The 12,316-nt window shown below is 41.8% G+C and overlaps 1 protein-coding gene across 4 annotated transcripts in view; it reads right to left on the bottom strand.

Moving 5' to 3' along the window:
* Nucleotides 1-12,316, bottom strand: part of CSMD2 (CUB and Sushi multiple domains 2) — a 607,752-nt gene that overhangs the window by 270,715 nt on the left and 324,721 nt on the right. The gene's annotated exons all lie outside the window — the stretch shown is intronic.

Below are 12,316 nucleotides of genomic sequence, written 5' to 3' on the forward strand. Positions count from 1 at the left end.
TGGGTGCGCTGGGCCTCACAGGATGGAGAAGGGTGGGGGTTCCATGCAGGAGATGTGGTGAGTGGTGAACTGGGAGCAAAAAGTAGGGCAGGCAGCTGGAGCAGGAGAGGGGTGGAGGGTGAGAACAGCCTGGCTGAGTCTGTAGTTGGCTTATACCTGGCGGGCCTGAATGGATGGGCTGGACTTGATGGTGAAGACGAGGGGAAGCTACACCTCAGCATGGAAGGGAGAACTGTTGGCAGGGAGACTTGCCGGGAGGCTACTCCCAGGCCTGGGAATGGCAGGAGAGCTTCGAGGGAGCCTGAGCTTGTGTTTAATGCATAGTGTGGGGATGGGGGGTGGGCCAGGGCCAGGGGTCTGGAGACCATAGCCTCAGCATATAGCTGCCTTCCTGGAACAGTGGGGGATGGGAGCAACACCAAAGGGAGTACCCTCCCTGGATCCTGGAGACAGCCCTTGCTTCCTGAACACTGCCCGAGATCACCCAAAGGACTGAGATCCTGGGCCTGCCAGCCTGTGCCCAATGTCTTGGGAAGGCTGCAGAGGATCTGACAGCTCACAGGCATTCTTTTTTTTTTTTTTTTTTGAAGCTGGAGTCCAAAAGACCTAACCTGAGACAGTTTTGTCCAGAGACTGAATTTTTCTAAGAGCCTCCTTGTTGGGCTCCCAGTCTCTGCTGCCATCCTTCACTCTGTACCCAAACTCTGTGCCCCAGGATCCTTTAGAGCAGGGGTTGGAGAACCATGGCCCTTGGGCCACATCTGGTTTATGGACTGTTATTATATGGTCCCTTGAGTTAGGAAGTGTTACATTTTTAAAGGTTTAAAAAAAACAAAGCACTACAAAGAAAAATGTGTAACAAAAACTTCACATGGTCTTCAAAGCCTAAAATATTTATTATCTGGCTCTTTACAGAAAAGGTTTGCTGACCTCTGGCATAGAGCGAGATTCAAACTGGGTTCCCAGGTACCCCAAAGTTACATAAAGTTACCTAAGAAGCCATGAACCAAGGGAGAGCAGGAGCCAGAGTCAGTACAGCCCTGCTCTTACCAACGCAGTTCCTTCTGATCTAGTTCATGTTTTGGGATTCTGTGACAGACATGGACAGTGGTTTTTTCAATGTCTCTCCCTTTTTTTTATCCATATTTAACAGAACTGAGTTTGGAGAGAGACAACATACTTAGCTAACCTCAGAGCTAAGGACAGCTAAGTAGTGGGTTCTGGGCAATGACACACAGCTGAAGAGCCCTCATGGGATTTTCCTACCTCTTTCTCCTTGCTTTCCTGGAATGCACATGTGAGGACTGAGCTGGAGCAGCCTTTTTGTGATCATGAGAAGAGAGAATGGCACACAGAGAATGGCAGAGGGAAAACCCGAAGGTGCTGGAGACACTGAAGGAACTGCTAAACCAGCCCTGGACTCCTCACCTCTGGACCTTTGGTATATGGGGAAATAAACTGTGTTTTGTTTCAGCTTCTGTGGAGGCATTTTCTGTAGTTCATAGCCAATCACAGCCTAAGAGCTACAGGTTCTGAAGAAAGACTTTTCATCTTTCCATCAGGATAAAGCTTAGCACCTTGGCAAGGACAACCTAGGCTGAAATGGCTTTCCTAGCTAGTTAGAGCTCCATTCTACAATGCTCTGCCCTAGTCTCATTTCCCCTTTTCCTCCTCAGAGCACTTCTCTGAGCCCCTGAGGGCTGACCTTGGCTGAACCAGCCTTGGCTTATGAATTCTGCTGTCAGTTTGACCATTAGCTCCATGAAAGGAAGGGAATATTCTTTTCTTGGGCACAGCCTGCATAATGATTCCTGGCTGGACCCTGCTGAGGTCCAGTGTGGGGAGGAGGGGAGGGGGAGGCCAGTGGGAAGCTGACCTTAACCTCAGGAGTTAAAACACGACAGCCTCCAGCACCCTTGAGGAGGCTGGGAAAGAAAGCTCAGGGCAGAGACAGAAAACTTTCAGATGTTCTGGAATTTTCAGAGGTTGGAGAACCATGGCCCTTGGGCCACATCTGGCTTAAACACTGTTATTATATGGCCCCTAAAGTTAGGAGAGTAGTAAACCTGTTCATCCATTCATTGGCTCTTTCACTCACTGACTGATGATTTCATTTATTCATGTAGTCATTCAATAGTTAAAATGCACTTGCCAGGTGCTAGGTTTTGGAGAGGCAACAATAGGCAAGTTAAACATGGCCACTGCTCTGAGAGATCCCACAGTCTAGAAGAGGAGATGCAGGAGTCTATGGAAAACACCATAGAGTGCGATGGGTGCTGGAGTCGGGGAAGCAAACAGATGGAACAATATGAGGGCCACAGAAAGTCCTGGCTAGAGGAGGACCAGGGCTTGCCTTCAAGAACAGAAGAGGGGGTGTGAGGATACCAAGATCACAGCCAGGTGTGGGGAGAGAGGAATGCCCAGAGGTGATGTGAGGTGAGGACAATTGTGAGAGGAACAGAATCAGGTTGAGGACTTGGAGGAGGCCATTAAGGGGTGATGAGGAATGGGCTTGGGGGTACTTAGAGGAAAGTCCTCTGGTGGCCAGCTAGCATCTCATACAAGGCCCAGCACAGAGTGGGCACAAGTCAATGTTAGCTGAATGAATAACTGAGTGAGCAAATGGGCCAACAAATGTGTTCCTGGCATTTTCACTAGCAAGCAATCATTTGCCCAGAGAGAGATTTCCCAATTCTTCAGATGCACAAAGGGAAGAGGGACACTGGTTATCCCGGAGGAGGAAATAATAAAAAAAATCCTGTTATGGAGTATTATGCCTCCATCAGAAAGGACGAATACCCAACTTTTGTAGCAACATGGACGGGACTGGAAGAGATTATGCTGAGTGAAATAAGTCAAGCAGAGAGAGTCAATTATCATATGGTTTCACTTATTTGTGGAGCATAACAAAAAGCATGGAGGACATGGGGAGTTAGAGAGAAGGGGGTTGGGGAAAATTGGAAGGGGAGGTGAATCATGAGAGACTATGGACTCTGAAAAACAATCTGAGGGGTTTGAAGTGGCAGGGGGGTGGGAGGTTGGGGTACCAGGTGTTGGGTATTATAGAGGGCACGGATTGCATGGAGCACTGGGTGTGGTGAAAAAATAATGATACTGTTATGCTGAAAATAAATAAATGAAAAAAAAACAGCCCTGGTATCTTTGGCTTTGAAGTTCATGAAATGAGCTTTTCTTTCTCTCTCAGGTCCATGCCCTCCTCCCCTACTCTTCCTCGCCACTCCCCCCCCCCCATCTGCCTTGCTTTTACTTCTTCTCTTGAATAGGTGGATAGACTTTCCTGCTCAAACCCAGCGAGGTTCACATACAAATCAGATTATATATAGGTCTCAAGTTCATACTGAGGAGCTGCAAAAGAAAGGCAGATGTGTGCAGGTAGGACACGAGTCTGGGCTTCAGTTCTGACTGCAGAAATTCCATCAGTGTGTCTTCTGGGAAGCCCAGGTGAGAGGTTCTGACAGGAGTCAGCCCCAGGGCCCCACGGGGGCAGGGCTACACCTGAGGAGCTATCTGACATGGGGACAGAGCTCCTCTGTCAATCATTAATGTATTCAAACATCTGCCATGTTCCTCCTGTGCCAAGCACTGTCCCTGCTTTCAGGGTGCTCTTGGGCTGTGCGGGAAGGAGAGTCTAAACCCAGTGTGACATGATACATACACAGACAAAAGGTGCTGATGCAATGCTGTAGGAATGGAGGAAGAACCAAGACCTGGTGAAATTAAGAGGGCTTCTCAGAAGAGGAGGTATTTGGACTGTGTGTCAAAGAGGGACAGAAACTTGCCTAGAGGGGAAGGGAAGGCACACTGGGACTGGTGTGTCCAGACAGAGGTCTGAAAGGACTGCATGTGTCTATGAACCAGGAGTTCAGCATGGTTGAAGCCAGGGCTGCCTGAGTGGGGGACTAGGAGGGGAGTCCCTCTGTGTGCTTTGCTGTGAGGCAAGGGGATTGTTGTTTATTTTAGCACACAAGCTTGGCTGGTCACAGCCACCAGCATGCCCTTTCAAGGTATGGCTCCAGGCACCCATCCCAGATCCACAGAATCCTATCTTGGAGGAAAGAGTTTTGGAATTTGTGTCTTAAGTTCTCTCCAGGTATTTCTGAAGATTAGAAATAGTACTGTTTTTCAGAGTCCATAGTCTCTCATGGTTCACCTCCCCTTCCAATTTCCCTCAACTCCCTTCTCCTCTCTAACTCCCCTTGTCCTCCATGCTATTTGTTATGCTCCACAAATAAGTGAAACCATATGATAATTGACTCTCTCTGCTTAACTTATTTCACTCGGCATCATCTCTTCCAGTCCCATCCATGTTGCTACAAAAGTTGGGTATTCATCCTTTCTGATGGAGGCATAATACTCCATAGTGTACTTGGGCCACATCTTCCTTATTCATTCGTCCGTTGAAGGGCATCTTGGTTCTTTCCACAGTTTGGCGACCGTGGCCATTGATGTTATAAACATTGGGGTACAGATGGCCCTTCTTTTCACGTCATCTGTATCTTTGGAGTAAATACCCAGTAGTGCAATTGCAGGGTCATAGGGAAGTTCTATTTTTAATTTCTTGAGGAATCTCCACACTGTTCTCCAAAGAGGCTGCACCAACTTGCATTCCCATCAACAGTGTAAGAGGGTTCCCCTTTCTCCACATCCTCTCCAACACATGTTGTTTCCTGTCTTGCTAATTCTGGCCATTCTAACTGGTGTAAGGTGGTATCTCAATGTGGTTTTAATTTGAATCTCCCTGATGGCTAGTGATGATGAACATTTTTTCATGTGTCTGATAGCCATCTGAAAACAATCTGAGGGTTTTGAAGAGGTGGGGGGTGGAAGGTTGGGGGAACCAGGTGGTGGGTATTGGAGAGGCCATTGATTGCATGGAGCACTGGGTGTGGTGCAAAAAAACAATGAATACCGTTACGCTGAAAATAAATTTAAAAAATTTAAAAAAAGAAAAAAAAGAAATAGTATTGTGAGTAGAATGACTCTAAGAACTAAGATAGCCCAAATGGCCAAGGTGGGGCTTACATTTTTCAAGGACATCTCAATCAAAGGGAGAATGTGGAGCCACTCGGAGTGGGCCAACTTCACTTGCTCTGAGCCTTCTTTCTTCTCCCTGAATCTGCCAAGGTTCCAAGAGGATGGCCTGGGTATTTTTTAATTGCTTCATTCTTAGTTTACTGAGTAGAGACATAACCCTCACCTGCCACCCCATTAAGACTGTTAAGTTCTTATCCTCACAATGTGTTGCTGCGTGGTCCATATGTATTCAGTCAATGCTGGTATCTTGACATATTCTTGGCCATTTCTACACCAGAGAATTTCGTTTCTCTTTGGACATTCTTATAGCCCTTGGGGGGCCCTAGTTACTGGAACATTCACAGCTCCCTCTCAAGCTCAGCCCACAGAGGTCCTACAAGGAGGATGGAATTCTAGCAAGAGTCCTCATGTCTATGGATATCCAGGTGCCTGGGATGAGTAATCATCTCAGGATCATAAGGAGGGGCAGACATTTGTCCTGCTGTGCATGCTTGCAGGCAAAACCCCAGCTTCTCCTCCTAGTACCATCCTTCTTCTCCTGTTCCGTGCAAGATAGTCCCTGCATTCTCAGTCCCAAGTGACTCTCAATTACTTCAGATCCTCCTACAACCTCACCCTCTTCCTCTTCACCTGCTCTGCCCTTAGCCTGCAAACATATTCCAGTTTCCAACATTCTAAACAAACACTCTAAGTAGCCCTAAGCTTTCTGTCCACTTTACCTCCCTCTCATGCTCTTGCTCCTTCCTTCACATCACCTTGAAACTTGTCAGAGTGGCTGTCTGGACTCCTTACTCCTAGAGCCTCCTTTCCTGCCCATTCTCTCCTCATCTTGTGGCTGTTTCTGTCCTCAAAGCTTCACTGAAAGGTTCTCTTTCAAAGCCAAAGCCAATGGTTTCTTTTCTGTCCTTTTCCAGCAACAGTTGCTTCTTACCACCATTGTCAGACATATTCTGATTGGAAACTTTCTCCTTCTGTGGCATGATTCTCCTCCTACCTTACGCTGTACTTCCTCTGTGTCTTAGACTGGATTTCTTTTCTCTCTAAGGGTGGTGTTTCCAGATCCATTCGGAATCTTCCTCTTCTCTTTGCTTTCTTCAGGAAGTGTTGTCTACTCGTTAGGCTTCTATTCTCACCCAAGTGTTGAGGAGGTAACACCCAATCTCTCTATTAAACCCGGATTTACCCAGTTTCCAACTGGGTAACATCTAAATGTCACTGCATGAAACACAGCCACTTCAAATATACCATGTTTTCCCCTTGACCCTGTAAAGCATGTCTCTCCCTTTCCATTTCCTTTTAAAGCCTCCCATTGGTCCAAGTCAGAAAGTATTGCACATCATTCATTTGCTCACTGAATCAATGTTTTCCTTGTGTCCACTATGTGCCAGGCACTGTGCTGGTCACCTGGGATACAATGTTGGATAAGACCTTCCTCCTCCCTCCATCCTCACATCCAGTCAGTCACCAAGTTGCATTCCATTCCCTACAGTTCTCTTAAATATCTCTCCCCTCCATGTTTCCAAAACCTTGGTGATTGTCCCCATTTTTCTTACTTAGGTAACTGTTTCTGCCTCCTAACTGGTCTTGTTCCTTCCAGGATCCCTCTGAAATCCTCTCCACTGCTGCCAGAATCATTTCAAAAATTCAGACCTTCCTGATATTGCTCTTGTTCAGAAGAAAGGATGACCCTCATCTTTTCCAAGGCTGATCTCAGTGCTGTCAGTCCCATGCCCTCCCATTTTTCCTGGGACCTTGTTCCATCTAGCAGCATAGTCCAACTGGTAAAAGCATGGGCAGTAGAACCACAAAGACTGGGTTTAAATCCTGGTGCTGTTACTTACTGGCTATGACAGTGGCTCAGTTTCCTACCGATTAATCTATCCATAATTCAGTTTCCTCATCTATCATGTGGGTTTCTTACCACCTAATTAATTGTGCTATGAAGAGAATGAAATAAAATCAGTTATAGAGAAGGCTTAGTTCAGCCTTCTCTACTGTATGGCATATGACATGCATACAGTAAGACATAACTATTGTGGTTACTACTAATAATTTAACATTCTGCTCTTAAAAATCTGTTTCAGGACAAAACCCAAGCCTCTATGCTGAGCATATAGGTTCCATATGATCTGGGTCCAGTGAACTTTCCATCCTCATCTTGACCCAGACATGTTGAATTCCTTTTAGTTCTGAGAGGTTGTTCTAAACCTCAGTGCCTTTGCACATGCATCCACTCAGATACGGATTTCCAAGCCTACTCATCCTTGCAGACCCTGCTCGAATGTGAAAAGTTCCCTGACATTCCAGTTAGTGGGCCCTTCCAATATTTTCTAAGATAGCAAACTGGACACTCCTCCATCAGCATTTACCCATACTCTAGTTTTTTTATTTAAGTGCCTGTCATCTTTCCTATGTACATGTTCCTCAAGGGCAGAGATCATATCTATAGTCAATGAATGAGTGAGTGCTCATCTCATAAGAAATACTGTGAACTTGGAGAGACTAGGCTTTTCACTGAGGAGCACATTACAAGGGTGATTGGACATGCAGTCCTCAGACACACCTGTATCTCGCCTGTGGGTCAGTGACTAGGATTAGGACCACATTATGCATCTTCCCTGATGTCTGCAGGAAGGAAGATATGATTCTTCAGTCTTGGTTCTTAAAACCTTAACCTCCAGTGTGATGGGATTTGGAGATGGGACCTTAACAGAGGTAATTAAAGTTAAATGAGGTCATAGGGTGGAGCCCTAATCTGATGGGATTGGTGTCCTTCTAAGAGGAGCAGAAGACACCAGAGAGTTTCTCTCTCTGGGTGCATATAGAGGAAAGGCCATGTCAGAAGGAGGCCATCTATAGGCTAGGAAGAGGCTTCACCAGAAAATAAATTTTCTGGCACCTTGATTGTGAACTTCTAGCTTCCAGAACTGTGAGAATATAAATGCCCCTTGTTAAGGCCAACTATTTTGTTTTGTTAAGACAGCCTGGGCAGACTAATAAAGTAAGAATACTCAGAGTCCAAATCCTGTGACTCAGAGCAGGAAGCCGGCCTTGGCTTTGAGTGCATTTTTAAAAACTGGTGAAATAGAGCTCTGGCTTTCAGAGCCTTGTGGAGAAAAGGGAACAGTAGACAAGGGTCAGGACCCACAAAAGTGGGGACTGTAGTATGACATCCCTGAATACAGTTGGGCTAATTAAAGCTGCACCCATAGTGTGAGAGTTAGTGAGAAGTAAGACTGCCTTCCTTCTCATCTGCCACTAACGCCCTCTGAGTGGATCTGGAGGGTGATTACTTATCTGAGACCTTGACACTGAGTGTACAGCAAACAGAAAACTTCCCCTGAGACCCTTTCATAATAAGTTTGCATTCACATGTTTGCACATTACTTGGGTGGGTTGAAACCTTCATACCGAGAATTTAGTATGAGAAGTTTCTGACTGATAATGCCCCCAGGCACTGGGAAGAAGCAAATGTAAACTCTCTCTGGGAGAAACCACCTCTACCCAGCTCTCAAAGAAGTCTCACAGAAAAAGCTTATGCCTCTAACCACATAGTCAAGAATTACAGACAGGACAAGGAAGGAAACATGGCTCTGGGGGGCAAGAAGTGAGAAACAACAGACAACAGAATCAAACTTGCAAAGACTTCAGATATTGGGATTAACAGATACAGAATATAAAATAAATACGTTTAACATAAAGAATTAAGGAACATATGAGTAGGAGGCAAAGTACTATAAAATATGATCAAGAACACTTTTTTAAAAAAAACCAAATAGGGGACACCTGGGTGGCTCAGTTGGTTAAACAGCTGCCTTCGGCTCAGGTCATGATCCCAGTGTCCTGGGATCGAGTCCCACATCCGCAGGCTCCTTGCTCGGCAGGGAGCCTGCTACCCCCTCTGTCTCTGCCTGCCATTCTGTCTGCCTGTGCTCACTCTCTCTCTCTGACAAATAAATAAAATATTTAAAAAAAAAAACAAATAGGATCTCATAAAATATGAATGGTGCTATTTGAAATTAAGATAAATCTTCAGTGAATGAATTCAACAGAGGTTAGATGTAGCTCAGATAAATAGTGAAAAGAATGAGAGAAAATTATATAAGTTAAGAAACACAGAAGATGAAGTGAGAAAGATTAACATGTCCTGTCAGGTGTTCAGGAGCAGAGAAGAATAAAGAGAAAACAGTTGAAAAGACAATGGCTAAAAATTTCCCCAAACCGATGAAAGATTTAATCTACAGATCCCAGAGCTTAATGAAGTCAATCAGGATGAATGCCAAGATACCCAGAACTAGACACTTGATTGTGAAACTGCAGAGCAATAAAGACAAGGAAAAGGCCATTAAAGCAGCCAGAAGAATATCATACAAAGGAATGACAATAAACTTACAGCAACAGTAGGAGCTAGAAGACATTGGTATAACATTTCCATGTACAGAGAGAACACAATTATTAAACAAGAATCACATACTTAGTGAATAGCAGTGTTCCTTCAATAACAAGGGAAGAACAGACATTTTAAAACAAACAAGAACTAAGAAAGTTTGTCATTAACATGAAAATAAATTCTAAAGCATGTATTTTGGACAGAAAGAAAGTAATTCCAAAGAGAAGGGCTAATATGCAAGAAGAAATAGTGAACAAAACAGTAAATGTGTGAGTAAATCTAAATGGACATTAGTTTTATTAAACAAGAGCAATAATTACTTGTGAGCAAGAGAAAGGCAACATGAAAATACACATACCATAGAGTATGAATTGGGAAGGAGTAATTAAAGTCAATGTTCTAAGACCTCTGACTTTTTAGGGGGAACATAAAATTACTACTTATATTGGACTTTGCTAAGTATGCATATTAACACTAGACATATAGGGTAACCCTAAAAAATACAAATGATAGTATAATTTAAATGGTATAATTTTCCAGTTGAAGGATGAATTGTCAGAGGAGATTTTTAAAAATCCAGCTATACACAAGACATATATAAAGCATAAGAAATAGAAATGTTGAAAGCAAGAGAACACGAATGGTTTATTAAACCAAAACAAAAAACAAACAAACAAAAAAAACCTGATGGAACAATTGGTAGTAAAAGCTTTAGGGCCAAAAACATTACTTCAGGTAAAAAGAGTCATTAAATAACTATTTTTGAAAAAGTTCAGTTCACCAGCAAGATATAAAATTCTCAACTTGCATGCTCTAATAACAGTCTCAAAATACATAAGGCAAAAATTGACAGAACTTCAAGGAATATTAGGCAAACCACCATCATAGTGGGAGATTTTAATATGCCCTCTCTTGATAAAGAAGGCAAAACAATGAAGATATAAAAGATATAAGCACAATTAGCAAGGTTGATACAATGAAGATATTAGAACACAAAAACTGCAAAGTACAACTTATTTTTTCAGACACACAAGGAATATATGTGAAAAATGACATTCTTGATCCTAAAAACATTCCTGATCCTAAAAATCTTGACCAATTTCAAATGATTCAAATACAGACAATATTCTCTGACCACAAGCTTTAGATCAATAACAAAAAGAGAGCCAGAAAAATCCTCTATTTGGAAATTAAGAAATATTAAAACAAACAAACAAACAAACAAAACCCACTGTTGAAAGATAAAGGAATAATGGAATTGGAAAATATTCAGAACTGAAGGATAAGAGAAATACTACCTGTAAAATTTGTGGGAATGTAGCCAAATATTTCTCAGAGGGAAATTTGTAGCCTTAGATGCTTAAATATGATTGAAAAATAATGAATTAAGCATCAAAGTTAGGATGTTAAAAAAGCATCCTAAACCCAGAACATCCCATCCCCAGTATGTATATGTATATACCCAGAACAAACCCAGAGTATACCCCGTATAACAGAAGGAAAGAAATTGGTAAAGTAAAAAGTAAATATATCAAAAGAAATATTCACAAAACTAAAAATGGTTCTTTGCAAAGAATAACAAATGTGAAACTTCTGGCAATATTGATTAAAAGAGATACAAAATTACAAATAAAAGAGGGAGTAAAATATATATAGCAAGAGATCGTATACACGACTTTATGCCAATAAATTTGAAAACTTGCTAAAATGGACTCAAGAAAAAAATAAGATAATCTAATAGTCCTTTATTCATTAAAAGTATTAAATCAATAGTTTGAAATCTTCCAACAAAGGAACACCAAATCCAAATAGTTCTGCTGAAAAGTTTCACCAAATTTCTAAGGTAAAAGTTATTCCAACCTCCACTACTAACCTCATAGGATAGATAGAGAAGATACACTTGCCAAATCATTTTATGAGGTTAACAATATCTTGTTGAAGAAAATCTGGCAAGGGTAATATGGAAAAAAAAAAAAAGGGCCAATCTCACTAACGAAATGGAAGCAAATCACTAAACAACATATTAGCAAATCAAATATAAGCATTTATAACACTTAGGTGCTTATTTAAGCATCTAATACTAAATTGCCAAGTTGGGTTTATCCCAGGAATGAAAAGTTGGTTTAACATTAGAAAAATCAACCAATGTAATTCACCACATTAAGAAAATTAAGGAGCAAATCACAATGATATCAACAGATATAGAAAGGTGCTTGATAAAACTCTACATTTATTCACAATAAAAGCACTTAGAAAACTAGAGTCAGAAAGGAACCATAAGTAAAAAAAAAAAACAAAACACTTCAGCAAAGATCATACTTAATGATAAAAACATTCTATTTAACATCAAACAATGACAAGTGTGCCTACCATCATCACAGTGATTGACATTATACTGGGGGGTCTAGCCAGAACATTAGGGTAAGAAAAAAATAAAGAGAAGGCATAAGGACTGGAAAGGAAGAAATAAAGTATCATTCTTTGTCCTTTATAGAAACCCCAAGTAATTCACAGATAAATTATTATGAGTTGCTGTATTAAGAAACCAGATAATAAAAATTAATTGCATCTCTAAATACTATCAAGAACTTGGGAGAAAATGAAGTTTTAAAAGATATCATTTATAACAGTAACAATAAATATAAGATACCTAAAAGAACATATATTAAGAAACAAACAAGATCTATAATGGAAAAAAATTAAACAAGTTTACTGACAGCCCTAAGGGAATAGATATACCATACTCATAGATGGGAAGACTCAGTATCCTAAAGGTATCAGTTCTTCTCTAATTGATCTGTAGTTTTTGTATAATTAAAATAAAGATTCTAACAGGTTGTTTTGTGGATCTTGGCAAGATAAAATTTATGA

Source organism: Mustela nivalis, assembly GCF_964662115.1.
Source record: "Mustela nivalis genome assembly, chromosome: 10".
Lineage (NCBI taxonomy): Eukaryota > Metazoa > Chordata > Mammalia > Carnivora > Mustelidae > Mustela > Mustela nivalis.